This window comes from Petromyzon marinus, chromosome 11 (genome assembly GCF_048934315.1).
Source record: "Petromyzon marinus isolate PM22_M1 ecotype Great Lakes invasive population chromosome 11, UKy_Petmar_22M1.pri1.0, whole genome shotgun sequence".
In the NCBI taxonomy this organism is placed as follows: domain Eukaryota; kingdom Metazoa; phylum Chordata; class Hyperoartia; order Petromyzontiformes; family Petromyzontidae; genus Petromyzon; species Petromyzon marinus.
The window spans coordinates 19,409,189-19,423,596 of NC_133677.1; positions in this window are offsets into that span (position 1 = coordinate 19,409,189).

The window sequence follows — 14,408 nt, forward strand, 5'->3', positions numbered from 1 at the left end:
AGAGAGACTCACTCCAGCTTAGCTTGCAAGAACTAAGAGACAGTGTGGCCATGTGGCCTTAATGAGAGAGACTGACTCCAGCTTAGCTTGCAAGAACTAAGAGACACTGTGTGGCCATGTGGCCTTAATGAGAGAGACTGACTCCAGCTTAGCTTGCAAGAACTAAGAGACACAGTGTGGCCATGTGGCCTTAATGAGAGAGACTGATTCCAGCTTAGCTTGCAAGAACTAAGAGACACAGTGTGGCCATGTAGCCTTAATGAGACTGACTCCAGCTTAGCTTGCAAGAACTAAGAGACACAGTGTGACCATGTGACCTTAATGAGAGAGACTGATTCCAGCTTAGCTTGCAAGAACTAAGAGACACTGTGTGGCCATGTGGCCTTAATGAGAGAGACTGACTCAAGCTTAGCTTGCAAGAACTAAGAGACACAGTGTGGCCATGTGGCCTTAATGAGAGAGACTGACTCCAGCTTAGCTTGCAAGAACTAAGAGACACAGTGTGCCCATGTGACCTTAATGAGAGAGACTGACTCCAGCTTACCTTGCAAGAACTAAGAGACACTGTGTGGCCATGTGGCCTTAATGAGAGAGACTGACTCAAGCTTAGCTTGCAAGAACTAAGAGACACAGTGTGGCCATGTGGCCTTAATGAGAGAGACTCACTCCAGCTTAGCTTGCAAGAACTAAGAGACACTGTGTGGCCATGTGGCCTTAATGAGAGAGACTCACTCCAGCTTAGCTTGCAAGAACTAAGAGACACAGTGTGGCCATGTGGCCTTAATGAGAGAGACTGACTCCAGCTTAGCTTGCAAGAACTAAGAGACACAGTGTGACCATGTGACCTTAATGAGAGAGACTGATTCCAGCTTAGCTTGCAAGAACTAAGAGACACTGTGTGGCCATGTGGCTTTAATGAGAGAGACTGACTCCAGCTTAGCTTGCAAGAACTAAGAGACACAGTGTGGCCATGTGGCCTTAATGAGAGAGACTGACTCCAGCTTACCTTGCAAGAACTAAGAGACACTGTGTGGCCATGTGGCCTTAATGAGAGAGACTGACTCAAGCTTAGCTTGCAAGAACTAAGAGACACAGTGTGGCCATGTGGCCTTAATGAGAGAGACTCACTCCAGCTTAGCTTGCAAGAACTAAGAGACACTGTGTGGCCATGTGGCCTTAATGAGAGAGACTCACTCCAGCTTAGCTTGCAAGAACTAAGAGACACAGTGTGGCCATGTGGCCTTAATGAGAGACTCACTCCAGCTTAGCTTGCAAGAACTAAGAGACAGTGTGGCCATGTAGCCTTAATGAGAGAGACTGACTCCAGCTTAGCTTGCAAGAACTAAGAGACACAGTGTGGCCATGTGGCCTTAATGAGAGAGACTGACTCCAGCTTAGCTTGCAAGAACTAAGAGACACAGTGTGGCCATGTGGCCTTAATGAGATAGACTGATTCCAGCTTAACTTGCAAGAACTAAGAGACACAGTGTGGCCATGTGGCCTTAATGAGAGAGACTGACTCCAGCTTAGCTTGCAAGAACTAAGAGACACAGTGTGCCCATGTGACCTTAATGAGAGAGACTGACTCCAGCTTACCTTGCAAGAACTAAGAGACACTGTGTGGCCATGTGGCCTTAATGAGAGAGACTGACTCAAGCTTAGCTTGCAAGAACTAAGAGACACAGTGTGGCAATGTGGCCTTAATGAGAGAGACTCACTCCAGCTTAGCTTGCAAGAACTAAGAGACACAGTGTGGCAATGTGGCCTTAATGAGAGAGACTCACTCCAGCTTAGCTTGCAAGAACTAAGAGACACAGTGTGGCCATGTGGCCTTAATGAGAGAGACTCATTCCAGCTTAGCTTGCAAGAACTAAGAGACAGTGTGGCCATGTGGCCTTAATGAGAGAGACTGACTCCAGCTTAGCTTGCAAGAACTAAGAGACACAGTGTGCCCATTGTGACCTTAAAGAGAGAGACTGACTCCAGCTTACCTTGCAAGAACTAAGAGACACTGTGTGGCCATGTGGCCTTAATGAGAGAGACTGACTCAAGCTTAGCTTGCAAGAACTAAGAGACACAGTGTGGCCATGTGGCCTTAATGAGAGAGACTCACTCCAGCTTAGCTTGCAAGAACTAAGAGACACTGTGTGGCCATGTGGCCTTAATGAGAGAGACTGATTCCAGCTCAGCTTGAAAGAACTAAGAGACACAGTGTGGCCATGTGGCCTTAATGAGAGAGACTGACTCCAGCTTAGCTTGCAAGAACTAAGAGACACAGTGTGACCATGTGACCTTAATGAGAGAGACTGACTCCAGCTTAGCTTGCAAGAACTAAGAGACACTGTGTGGCCATGTGGCCTTAATGAGAGAGACTGACTCAAGCTTAGCTTGCAAGAACTAAGAGACACAGTGTGGCCATGTGGCCTTAATGAGAGAGACTGATTCCAGCTTAACTTGCAAGAACTAAGAGACACAGTGTGGCCATGTGGCCTTAATGAGAGAGACTGACTCCAGCTTAGCTTGCAAGAACTAAGAGACACAGTGTGCCCATGTGACCTTAATGAGAGAGACTGACTCCAGCTTACCTTGCATGAACTAAAGAGACACTGTGTGGCCATGTGGCCTTAATGAGAGAGACTGACTCAAGCTTAGCTTGCAAGAACTAAGAGACACAGTGTGGCCATGTGGCCTTAATGAGAGAGACTCACTCCAGCTTAGCTTGCAAGAACTAAGAGACACTGTGTGGCCATGTGGCCTTAATGAGAGAGACTCACTCCAGCTTAGCTTGCAAGAACTAAGAGACAGTGTGGCCATGTGGCCTTAATGAGAGAGACTGACTCCAGCTTAGCTTGCAAGAACTAAGAGACACAGTGTGCCCATGTGACCTTAATGAGAGAGACTGACTCCAGCTTACCTTGCAAGAACTAAGAGACACTGTGTGGCCATGCGGCCTTAATGAGAGAGACTGACTCAAGCTTAGCTTGCAAGAACTAAGAGACACAGTGTGGCCATGTGGCCTTAATGAGAGAGACTCACTCCAGCTTAGCTTGCAAGAACTAAGAGACACTGTGTGGCCATGTGGCCTTAATGAGAGAGACTCACTCCAGCTTAGCTTGCAAGAACTAAGAGACACTGTGTGGCCATGTGGCCTTAATGAGAGAGACTGACTCAAGCTTAGCTTGCAAGAACTAAGAGACACAGTGTGGCAATGTGGCCTTAATGAGAGAGACTCACTCCAGCTTAGCTTGCAAGAACTAAGAGACACAGTGTGGCAATGTGGCCTTAATGAGAGAGACTCACTCCAGCTTAGCTTGCAAGAACTAAGAGACACAGTGTGGCCATGTGGCCTTAATGAGAGAGACTCATTCCAGCTTAGCTTGCAAGAACTAAGAGACAGTGTGGCCATGTGGCCTTAATGAGAGAGACTGACTCCAGCTTAGCTTGCAAGAACTAAGAGACACAGTGTGCCCATTGTGACCTTAAAGAGAGAGACTGACTCCAGTTTACCTTGCAAGAACTAAGAGACACTGTGTGGCCATGTGGCCTTAATGAGAGAGACTGACTCAAGCTTAGCTTGCAAGAACTAAGAGACACAGTGTGGCCATGTGGCCTTAATGAGAGAGACTCACTCCAGCTTAGCTTGCAAGAACTAAGAGACACTGTGTGGCCATGTGGCCTTAATGAGAGAGACTGATTCCAGCTCAGCTTGAAAGAACTAAGAGACACAGTGTGGCCATGTGGCCTTAATGAGAGAGACTGACTCCAGCTTAGCTTGCAAGAACTAAGAGACACAGTGTGACCATGTGACCTTAATGAGAGAGACTGACTCCAGCTTAGCTTGCAAGAACTAAGAGACACTGTGTGGCCATGTGGCCTTAATGAGAGAGACTGACTCAAGCTTAGCTTGCAAGAACTAAGAGACACAGTGTGGCCATGTGGCCTTAATGAGAGAGACTGATTCCAGCTTAACTTGCAAGAACTAAGAGACACAGTGTGGCCATGTGGCCTTAATGAGAGAGACTGACTCCAGCTTAGCTTGCAAGAACTAAGAGACACAGTGTGCCCATGTGACCTTAATGAGAGAGACTGACTCCAGCTTACCTTGCATGAACTAAAGAGACACTGTGTGGCCATGTGGCCTTAATGAGAGAGACTGACTCAAGCTTAGCTTGCAAGAACTAAGAGACACAGTGTGGCCATGTGGCCTTAATGAGAGAGACTCACTCCAGCTTAGCTTGCAAGAACTAAGAGACACTGTGTGGCCATGTGGCCTTAATGAGAGAGACTCACTCCAGCTTAGCTTGCAAGAACTAAGAGACAGTGTGGCCATGTGGCCTTAATGAGAGAGACTGACTCCAGCTTAGCTTGCAAGAACTAAGAGACACAGTGTGCCCATGTGACCTTAATGAGAGAGACTGACTCCAGCTTACCTTGCAAGAACTAAGAGACACTGTGTGGCCATGCGGCCTTAATGAGAGAGACTGACTCAAGCTTAGCTTGCAAGAACTAAGAGACACAGTGTGGCCATGTGGCCTTAATGAGAGAGACTCACTCCAGCTTAGCTTGCAAGAACTAAGAGACACTGTGTGGCCATGTGGCCTTAATGAGAGAGACTCACTCCAGCTTAGCTTGCAAGAACTAAGAGACAGTGTGGCCATGTGGCCTTAATGAGAGAGACTGACTCCAGCTTAGCTTGCAAGAACTAAGAGACACTGTGTGGCCATGTGGCCTTAATGAGAGAGACTGACTCCAGCTTAGCTTGCAAGAACTAAGAGACACAGTGTGGCCATGTGGCCTTAATGAGAGAGACTGATTCCAGCTTAGCTTGCAAGAACTAAGAGACACAGTGTGGCCATGTAGCCTTAATGAGACTGACTCCAGCTTAGCTTGCAAGAACTAAGAGACACAGTGTGACCATGTGACCTTAATGAGAGAGACTGATTCCAGCTTAGCTTGCAAGAACTAAGAGACACTGTGTGGCCATGTGGCCTTAATGAGAGAGACTGACTCAAGCTTAGCTTGCAAGAACTAAGAGACACAGTGTGGCCATGTGGCCTTAATGAGAGAGACTGACTCCAGCTTAGCTTGCAAGAACTAAGAGACACAGTGTGCCCATGTGACCTTAATGAGAGAGACTGACTCCAGCTTACCTTGCAAGAACTAAGAGACACTGTGTGGCCATGTGGCCTTAATGAGAGAGACTGACTCAAGCTTAGCTTGCAAGAACTAAGAGACACAGTGTGGCCATGTGGCCTTAATGAGAGAGACTCACTCCAGCTTAGCTTGCAAGAACTAAGAGACACTGTGTGGCCATGTGGCCTTAATGAGAGAGACTCACTCCAGCTTAGCTTGCAAGAACTAAGAGACACAGTGTGGCCATGTGGCCTTAATGAGAGAGACTGACTCCAGCTTAGCTTGCAAGAACTAAGAGACACAGTGTGACCATGTGACCTTAATGAGAGAGACTGATTCCAGCTTAGCTTGCAAGAACTAAGAGACACTGTGTGGCCATGTGGCTTTAATGAGAGAGACTGACTCCAGCTTAGCTTGCAAGAACTAAGAGACACAGTGTGGCCATGTGGCCTTAATGAGAGAGACTGACTCCAGCTTACCTTGCAAGAACTAAGAGACACTGTGTGGCCATGTGGCCTTAATGAGAGAGACTGACTCAAGCTTAGCTTGCAAGAACTAAGAGACACAGTGTGGCCATGTGGCCTTAATGAGAGAGACTCACTCCAGCTTAGCTTGCAAGAACTAAGAGACACTGTGTGGCCATGTGGCCTTAATGAGAGAGACTCACTCCAGCTTAGCTTGCAAGAACTAAGAGACACAGTGTGGCCATGTGGCCTTAATGAGAGACTCACTCCAGCTTAGCTTGCAAGAACTAAGAGACAGTGTGGCCATGTAGCCTTAATGAGAGAGACTGACTCCAGCTTAGCTTGCAAGAACTAAGAGACACAGTGTGGCCATGTGGCCTTAATGAGAGAGACTGACTCCAGCTTAGCTTGCAAGAACTAAGAGACACAGTGTGGCCATGTGGCCTTAATGAGATAGACTGATTCCAGCTTAACTTGCAAGAACTAAGAGACACAGTGTGGCCATGTGGCCTTAATGAGAGAGACTGACTCCAGCTTAGCTTGCAAGAACTAAGAGACACAGTGTGCCCATGTGACCTTAATGAGAGAGACTGACTCCAGCTTACCTTGCAAGAACTAAGAGACACTGTGTGGCCATGTGGCCTTAATGAGAGAGACTGACTCAAGCTTAGCTTGCAAGAACTAAGAGACACAGTGTGGCAATGTGGCCTTAATGAGAGAGACTCACTCCAGCTTAGCTTGCAAGAACTAAGAGACACAGTGTGGCAATGTGGCCTTAATGAGAGAGACTCACTCCAGCTTAGCTTGCAAGAACTAAGAGACACAGTGTGGCCATGTGGCCTTAATGAGAGAGACTCATTCCAGCTTAGCTTGCAAGAACTAAGAGACAGTGTGGCCATGTGGCCTTAATGAGAGAGACTGACTCCAGCTTAGCTTGCAAGAACTAAGAGACACAGTGTGCCCATTGTGACCTTAAAGAGAGAGACTGACTCCAGCTTACCTTGCAAGAACTAAGAGACACTGTGTGGCCATGTGGCCTTAATGAGAGAGACTGACTCAAGCTTAGCTTGCAAGAACTAAGAGACACAGTGTGGCCATGTGGCCTTAATGAGAGAGACTCACTCCAGCTTAGCTTGCAAGAACTAAGAGACACTGTGTGGCCATGTGGCCTTAATGAGAGAGACTGATTCCAGCTCAGCTTGAAAGAACTAAGAGACACAGTGTGGCCATGTGGCCTTAATGAGAGAGACTGACTCCAGCTTAGCTTGCAAGAACTAAGAGACACAGTGTGACCATGTGACCTTAATGAGAGAGACTGACTCCAGCTTAGCTTGCAAGAACTAAGAGACACTGTGTGGCCATGTGGCCTTAATGAGAGAGACTGACTCAAGCTTAGCTTGCAAGAACTAAGAGACACAGTGTGGCCATGTGGCCTTAATGAGAGAGACTGATTCCAGCTTAACTTGCAAGAACTAAGAGACACAGTGTGGCCATGTGGCCTTAATGAGAGAGACTGACTCCAGCTTAGCTTGCAAGAACTAAGAGACACAGTGTGCCCATGTGACCTTAATGAGAGAGACTGACTCCAGCTTACCTTGCATGAACTAAAGAGACACTGTGTGGCCATGTGGCCTTAATGAGAGAGACTGACTCAAGCTTAGCTTGCAAGAACTAAGAGACACAGTGTGGCCATGTGGCCTTAATGAGAGAGACTCACTCCAGCTTAGCTTGCAAGAACTAAGAGACACTGTGTGGCCATGTGGCCTTAATGAGAGAGACTCACTCCAGCTTAGCTTGCAAGAACTAAGAGACAGTGTGGCCATGTGGCCTTAATGAGAGAGACTGACTCCAGCTTAGCTTGCAAGAACTAAGAGACACAGTGTGCCCATGTGACCTTAATGAGAGAGACTGACTCCAGCTTACCTTGCAAGAACTAAGAGACACTGTGTGGCCATGCGGCCTTAATGAGAGAGACTGACTCAAGCTTAGCTTGCAAGAACTAAGAGACACAGTGTGGCCATGTGGCCTTAATGAGAGAGACTCACTCCAGCTTAGCTTGCAAGAACTAAGAGACACTGTGTGGCCATGTGGCCTTAATGAGAGAGACTCACTCCAGCTTAGCTTGCAAGAACTAAGAGACAGTGTGGCCATGTGGCCTTAATGAGAGAGACTGACTCCAGCTTAGCTTGCAAGAACTAAGAGACACTGTGTGGCCATGTGGCCTTAATGAGAGAGACTGACTCCAGCTTAGCTTGCAAGAACTAAGAGACACAGTGTGGCCATGTGGCCTTAATGAGAGAGACTGATTCCAGCTTAGCTTGCAAGAACTAAGAGACACAGTGTGGCCATGTAGCCTTAATGAGACTGACTCCAGCTTAGCTTGCAAGAACTAAGAGACACAGTGTGACCATGTGATCTTAATGAGAGAGACTGATTCCAGCTTAGCTTGCAAGAACTAAGAGACACTGTGTGGCCATGTGGCCTTAATGAGAGAGACTGACTCAAGCTTAGCTTGCAAGAACTAAGAGACACAGTGTGGCCATGTGGCCTTAATGAGAGAGACTGACTCCAGCTTAGCTTGCAAGAACTAAGAGACACAGTGTGCCCATGTGACCTTAATGAGAGAGACTGACTCCAGCTTACCTTGCAAGAACTAAGAGACACTGTGTGGCCATGTGGCCTTAATGAGAGAGACTGACTCAAGCTTAGCTTGCAAGAACTAAGAGACACAGTGTGGCCATGTGGCCTTAATGAGAGAGACTCACTCCAGCTTAGCTTGCAAGAACTAAGAGACACTGTGTGGCCATGTGGCCTTAATGAGAGAGACTCACTCCAGCTTAGCTTGCAAGAACTAAGAGACACAGTGTGGCCATGTGGCCTTAATGAGAGAGACTGACTCCAGCTTAGCTTGCAAGAACTAAGAGACACAGTGTGACCATGTGACCTTAATGAGAGAGACTGATTCCAGCTTAGCTTGCAAGAACTAAGAGACACTGTGTGGCCATGTGGCCTTAATGAGAGAGACTGACTCAAGCTTAGCTTGCAAGAACTAAGAGACACAGTGTGGCCATGTGGCCTTAATGAGAGAGACTGACTCCAGCTTACCTTGCAAGAACTAAGAGACACTGTGTGGCCATGTGGCCTTAATGAGAGAGACTGACTCAAGCTTAGCTTGCAAGAACTAAGAGACACAGTGTGGCCATGTGGCCTTAATGAGAGAGACTCACTCCAGCTTAGCTTGCAAGAACTAAGAGACACTGTGTGGCCATGTGGCCTTAATGAGAGAGACTCACTCCAGCTTAGCTTGCAAGAACTAAGAGACACAGTGTGGCCATGTGGCCTTAATGAGAGACTCACTCCAGCTTAGCTTGCAAGAACTAAGAGACAGTGTGGCCATGTAGCCTTAATGAGAGAGACTGACTCCAGCTTAGCTTGCAAGAACTAAGAGACACAGTGTGGCCATGTGGCCTTAATGAGAGAGACTGACTCCAGCTTAGCTTGCAAGAACTAAGAGACACAGTGTGGCCATGTGGCCTTAATGAGAGAGACTGATTCCAGCTTAGCTTGCAAGAACTAAGAGACACAGTGTGGCCATGTGGCCTTGATGAGAGAGACTGACTCCAGTTTAGCTTGCAAGAACTAAGAGACACAGTGTGACCATGTGACCTTAATGAGAGAAACTGACTCCAGCTTAGCTTGCAAGAACTAAGAGATACTGTGTGGCCATGTGGCCTTAATGAGAGAGACTGACTCAAGCTTAGCTTGCAAGAACTAAGAGACACAGTGTGGCCATGTGGCCTTAATGAGAGAGACTCACTCCAGCTTAGCTTGCAAGAACTAAGAGACTCAGTGTGGCCATGTGGCCTTAATGAGAGAGACTGACTCCAAGTTAGCTTGCAAGAACTAAGAGACACTGTGTGGCCATGTGGCCTTAATGAGAGAGACTCACTCCAGCTTAGCTTGCAAGAACTAAGAGACACAGTGTGGCCATGTGGCCTTAATGAGAGACTCACTCCAGCTTAGCTTGCAAGAACTAAGAGACAGTGTGGCCATGTAGCCTTAATGAGAGAGACTGACTCCAGCTTAGCTTGCAAGAACTAAGAGACACAGTGTGGCCATGTGGCCTTAATGAGAGAGACTGACTCCAGATTAGCTTGCAAGAACTAAGAGACACAGTGTGGCCATGTGGCCTTAATGAGAGAGACTGATTCCAGCTTAACTTGCAAGAACTAAGAGACACAGTGTGGCCATGTGGCCTTAATGAGAGAGACTGACTCCAGCTTAGCTTGCAAGAACTAAGAGACACAGTGTGCCCATGTGACCTTAATGAGAGAGACTGACTCCAGCTTACCTTGCAAGAACTAAGAGACACTGTGTGACCATGTGGCCTTAATGAGAGAGACTGACTCAAGCTTAGCTTGCAAGAACTAAGAGACACAGTGTGGCCATGTGGCCTTAATGAGAGAGACTCACTCCAGCTTAGCTTGCAAGAACTAAGAGACACTGCGTGGCCATGTGGCCTTAATGAGAGAGACTGACTCCAGCTTACCTTGCAAGAACTAAGAGACACTGTGTGGCCATGTGGCCTTAATGAGAGAGACTCACTCCAGCTTAGCTTGCAAGAACTAAGAGACACTGTGTGGCCATGTGGCCTTAATGAGAGAGACTGATTCCAGCTTAGCTTGCAAGAACTAAGAGACACAGTGTGGCCATGTGGCCTTAATGAGAGAGACTGACTCCAGCTTAGCTTGCAAGAACTAAGAGACACAGTGTGACCATGTGACCTTAATGAGAGAGACTGACTCCAGCTTAGCTTGCAAGAACTAAGAGACACAGTGTGGCCATGTGGCCTTAATGAGAGAGACTGACTCCAGCTTAGCTTGCAAGAACTAAGAGACACAGTGTGACCATGTGACCTTAATGAGAGAGACTGACTCCAGCTTAGCTTGCAAGAACTAAGAGACACAGTGTGCCCATGTGACCTTAATGAGAGAGACTGACTCCAGCTTACCTTGCAAGAACTAAAGAGACACTGTGTGGCCATGTGGCCTTAATGAGAGAGACTGACTCAAGCTTAGCTTGCAAGAACTAAGAGACACAGTGTGGCCATGTGGCCTTAATGAGAGAGACTCACTCCAGCTTAGCTTGCAAGAACTAAGAGACACTGTGTGGCCATGTGGCCTTAATGAGAGAGACTCACTCCAGCTTAGCTTGCAAGAACTAAGAGACAGTGTGGCCATGTGGCCTTAATGAGAGAGACTGATTCCAGCTTAGCTTGCAAGAACTAAGAGACAGTGTGGCCATGTGGCCTTAATGAGAGAGACTGACTCCAGCTTAGCTTGCAAGAACTAAGAGACACAGTGTGCCCATGTGACCTTAATGAGAGAGACTGACTCCAGCTTACCTTGCAAGAACTAAGAGACACTGTGTGGCCATGAGGCCTTAATGAGAGAGACTGACTCAAGCTTAGCTTGCAAGAACTAAGAGACACAGTGTGGCCATGTGGCCTTAATGAGAGAGACTCACTCCAGCTTAGCTTGCAAGAACTAAGAGACACTGTGTGGCCATGTGGCCTTAATGAGAGAGACTCACTCCAGCTTAGCTTGCAAGAACTAAGAGACAGTGTGGCCATGTGGCCTTAATGAGAGAGACTGACTCCAGCTTAGCTTGCAAGAACTAAGAGACACAGTGTGGCCATGTGGCCTTAATGAGAGAGACTGACTCCAGCTTAGCTTGCAAGAACTAAGAGACACAGTGTGGCCATGTGGCCTTAATGAGAGAGACTGATTCCAGCTTAGCTTGCAAGAACTAAGAGACACAGTGTGGCCATGTTGCCTTAATGAGACTGACTCCAGCTTAGCTTGCAAGAACTAAGAGACACAGTGTGACCATGTGACCTTAATGAGAGAGACTGATTCCAGCTTAGCTTGCAAGAACTAAGAGACACTGTGTGGCCATGTGGCCTTAATGAGAGAGACTGACTCAAGCTTAGCTTGCAAGAACTAAGAGACACAGTGTGGCCATGTGGCCTTAATGAGAGAGACTCACTCCAGCTTAGCTTGCAAGAACTAAGAGACACTGTGTGGCCATGTGGCCTTAATGAGAGAGACTCACTCCAGCTTAGCTTGCAAGAACTAAGAGACACAGTGTGGCCATGTGGCCTTAATGAGAGAGACTGATTCCAGCTTAGCTTGCAAGAACTAAGAGACAGTGTGGCCATGTGGCCTTAATGAGAGAGACTGATTCCAGCTTAGCTTGCAAGAACTAAGAGACACAGTGTGGCCATGTGGCCTTAATGAGACTGACTCCAGCTTAGCTTGCAAGAACTAAGAGACACAGTGTGACCATGTGACCTTAATGAGAGAGACTGATTCCAGCTTAGCTTGCAAGAACTAAGAGACACTGTGTGGCCATGTGGCCTTAATGAGAGAGACTGACTCAAGCTTAGCTTGCAAGAACTAAGAGACACAGTGTGGCCATGTGGCCTTAATGAGAGAGACTGACTCCAGCTTAGCTTGCAAGAACTAAGAGACACAGTGTGCCCATGTGACCTTAATGAGAGAGACTGACTCCAGCTTAACTTGCAAGAACTAAGAGACACTGTGTGGCCATGTGGCCTTAATGAGAGAGACTGACTCAAGCTTAGCTTGCAAGAACTAAGAGACACAGTGTGGCCATGTGGCCTTAATGAGAGAGACTCACTCCAGCTTAGCTTGCAAGAACTAAGAGACACTGTGTGGCCATTTGGCCTTAATGAGAGAGACTCACTCCAGCTTAGCTTGCAAGAACTAAGAGACACAGAGTGGCCATGTGGCCTTAATGAGAGACTCACTCCAGCTTAGCTTGCAAGAACTAAGAGACAGTGTGGCCATGTAGCCTTAATGAGAGAGACTGACTCCAGCTTAGCTTGCAAGAACTAAGAGACACAGTGTGGCTATGTGGCCTTAATGAGAGAGACTGACTCCAGCTTAGCTTGCAAGAACTAAGAGACACAGTGTGGCCATGTGGCCTTAATGAGATAGACTGATTCCAGCTTAACTTGCAAGAACTAAGAGACACAGTGTGGCAATGTGGCCTTAATGAGAGAGACTCACTCCAGCTTAGCTTGCAAGAACTAAAAGACACTGTGTGGCCATGTGGCCTTAATGAGAGAGACTCACTCCAGCTTAGCTTGCAAGAACTAAGAGACACAGTGTGGCGATGTGGCCTTAATGAGAGAGACTGATTCCAGCTTAGCTTGCAAGAACTAAGAGACACAGTGTGGCCATGTGGCCTTGATGAGAGAGACTGACTCCAGCTTAGCTTGCAAGAACTAAGAGACACAGTGTGACCATGTGACCTTAATGAGAGAAACTGACTCCAGCTTAGCTTGCAAGAACTAAGAGATACTGTGTGGCCATGTGGCCTTAATGAGAGAGACTGACTCAAGCTTAGCTTGCAAGAACTAAGAGACACAGTGTGGCCATGTGGCCTTAATGAGAGAGACTCACTCCAGCTTAGCTTGCAAGAACTAAGAGACTCAGTGTGGCCATGTGGCCTTAATGAGAGAGACTGAGTCCAAGTTAGCTTGCAAGAACTAAGAGACACTGTGTGGCCATGTGGCCTTAATGAGAGAGACTCACTCCAGCTTAGCTTGCAAGAACTAAGAGACACAGTGTGGCCATGTGGCCTTAATGAGAGACTCACTCCAGCTTAGCTTGCAAGAACTAAGAGACAGTGTGGCCATGTAGCCTTAATGAGAGAGACTGACTCCAGCTTAGCTTGCAAGAACTAAGAGACACAGTGTGGCCATGTGGCCTTAATGAGAGAGACTGACTCCAGCTTAGCTTGCAAGAACTAAGAGACACAGTGTGGCCATGTGGCCTTAATGAGAGAGACTGATTCCAGCTTAACTTGCAAGAACTAAGAGACACAGTGTGGCCATGTGGCCTTAATGAGAGAGACTGACTCCAGCTTAGCTTGCAAGAACTAAGAGACACAGTGTGCCCATGTGACCTTAATGAGAGAGACTGACTCCAGCTTACCTTGCAAGAACTAAGAGACACTGTGTGACCATGTGGCCTTAATGAGAGAGACTGACTCAAGCTTAGCTTGCAAGAACTAAGAGACACAGTGTGGCCATGTGGCCTTAATGAGAGAGACTCACTCCAGCTTAGCTTGCAAGAACTAAGAGACACTGCGTGGCCATGTGGCCTTAATGAGAGAGACTCACTCCAGCTTAGCTTGCAAGAACTAAGAGACACAGTGTGGCCATGTGGCCTTAATGAGAGAGACTCATTCCAGCTTAGCTTGCAAGAACTAAGAGACACTGTGTGGCCATGTGGCCTTAATGAGAGAGACTGACTCCAGCTTAGCTTGCAAGAACTAAGAGACACTGTGTGGCCATGTGGCCTTAATGAGAGAGACTGACTCCAGCTTAGCTTGCAAGAACTAAGAGACACAGTGTGGCCATGTGGCCTTAATGAGAGAGACTGACTCCAGCTTAGCTTGCAAGAACTAAGAGACACAGTGTGACCATGTGACCTTAATGAGAGAGACTGACTCCAGCTTAGCTTGCAAGAACTAAGAGACAATGTGTGGCCATGTGGCCTTAATGAGAGAGACTGACTCAAGCTTAGCTTGCAAGAACTAAGAGACACAGTGTGGCCATGTGGCCATAATGAGAGAGACTGATTCCAGCTTAACTTGCAAGAACTAAGAGACACAGTGTGGCTATGTGGCCTTAATGAGAGAGACTGACTCCAGCTTAGCTTGCAAGAACTAAGAGACACAGTGTGCCCATGTGACCTTAATGAGAGAGACTGACTCCAG